Raw genomic sequence first — 2,296 nt, forward strand, 5'->3', positions numbered from 1 at the left:
GATCCCTCAGGGTGGCAGGCTATGGAAGAAGTGGCTGGGCAGCGAGAGCAAGGAGGGTTGCTTGCGGGCGCGAGCGCCGACGCGGGCGGGACCCAGCCGAGGGCGGGACCGCGGGCGCCGAGCTCAGCAGTTGCAACCCTCGAACCCCAGGGTCTGGCGCTCGGATTTCGTCCTCCAGGGGGCGGTGGCGCAAGCAGGAAGGCGCCCAGCGCAGGAGCGTGAAGGGGAGTTGGCACAGCTTGGCTGCATCCTGGGGCACAGTCCCTGCTGCTCTTACTTTGGGCTCAGGAATGAGAAACTGGGTTAGGCATGGAGAAAGAGAAGTACCCGCCACCCACACACACAACACGCGTTTCCAGAGGGGATTTCCTGCCTTCTGGGAAGTCACCCCGTGGAAAGTTGCCTAGAGGCTATACTGGAAATGAATGACCCAGCCTGCATCTACCCAGCTGGGAGGTGGGCGTCCTGGTGGAAATGTGAACAGATTGGTGATCCCAATGGTGGTGGTGATTCCAAATACGCACACAAGAACGGTGGCAATAAGCACCGCTTTAAAATAGTTTTACTGCTGTTCACCCATGAAGAATCCTTGCTTCCCCGAATGCTGAAGTGTAACACCAGAGAGGCACCCAGAGGCAAGTTTAGAGTGGAAAGTGGAAGCTTTATTAAAGGACAGCAGAAAAGACTTCTCCCCAAGGAAGAAGGGGACCCTAAAGGCTGACTCCATGGAAGGGGGAAGTATTCCCTCCTTTATAGCTAAGGTCTTCTTTCAGCTTTCCCACACTCATGTCTTTTGTTTCCCTTTATCTTGCAGTGACAGAATGCAGGTGGGAAGGCCCAAAAGGTGGGAGATAGGTGGGCTGGAGGAGTAATGTAGGCGGCTCTTGATTAGCACCTCCCTGTTTGCTGGGAGCTGCTTCATTAACTTTTCCTTAGGATGGGCTCAGCTCCTGGCCTTGGGGACATTAACATTTCAATTTCCCCAAGTGCTGCTCAGCTTTCCTGGACTCCATTCTCTATAATGCCTCCATTTTATTTATCTTACTCAATATTAGACCTGATTTACCTAACTACACTAACTACCTATCTGTAAATCTGGCTTCAATAGCAACTACTATTTATTAAGGGATTACCATAGGGCAGGGTCTTAGCCACATTTTTTTTTCATTGAGATCCTTTTCAGCATTCCCTTGAGAAGATAATATACACGTCCCTAATTAGGAGAAAGGAAATGAGACTTAAAAATGCTAAGTGACCCATCCTGGTTCACCTAGCTAATAGGGGCAGGAGCTCCCTCAGGAAGAGGAATGGAGACCCCTGCCCCAGTCTGAGCTGGCTCCATCCCGACGCCTAGGGCTTACTCCTGCACCCTACAGGCCTATGATTGTAGGAGGAAACCCCTTGTTGACACTTAAATCCCTGAATTCTACTGCCCTTCCTAGGCCAAGAAGGGAGGTTTCCGACCATCTTTCTCTGGATGCCTGGCAGGCCTGCTGCCCTAGACAGAAGGCAGAACTAGCTGTGGATGTGGTGGGTGTTTTGAGTTGGCTCCCGGCAAAATACAGTGGTCAACTGTGTGACTTGCCAGGATTGTAATTACTGTTTTATTTGACTGAAGTTGAATTGAGGTCAATTTGAAATTTTCAATTGAACTGTGCAGTGTTATCTGTGGTCAGCTAATGTGAAGAGTTTCTTAATGGGCACAAGCCTTCTATTTTAAAAAAAAGGTGACTGTTTTAAGTATCACTTCTTTATTTTATTTATTTACTTTTCTTTAATTTTTTCCCCTTACTATCCATACAGCTTCTACATGAGTAGGAATCCAATCTCCTGCTAATGGCTGCATTGTTTAAGTACCACTAAATTAAAATCCACTTAAACTATCCCTCTTTAGACCTGTTTTAAATATCCCTTACTGCAGCCTCTGTTTGTATAGTATTAAAGGCTAGACTGCAATAAAAGAAAAACTTTTTAATACAACATAAGAATAATAAACTTTAACCTTCTTTTAAAACCAGGGGAAGGCTCTCGCTTTTTTTGACATATTATCTGGTACAGTTGGATTCATTTATGCCATGAGTGTAGTAGAAGCCAAACTTTTAATAATGATTCTGATTTATATTTACTTTCATCACAGAATAATATATACAGATATCCCTCAGTATCTGTAGGGATTGATTCAGGACCCTCTTCTGACCCCAAAATGTGAGGGTGCTCAAACTGCAAAGTAGTTAAATACAACCTATGGGTATCCTTCTATACACTTTTTTGAGGGGAGCGGGTACCAACGATTGAA

Source organism: Urocitellus parryii, chromosome 7, assembly GCF_045843805.1.
Source record: "Urocitellus parryii isolate mUroPar1 chromosome 7, mUroPar1.hap1, whole genome shotgun sequence".
Classification (NCBI taxonomy): domain Eukaryota; kingdom Metazoa; phylum Chordata; class Mammalia; order Rodentia; family Sciuridae; genus Urocitellus; species Urocitellus parryii.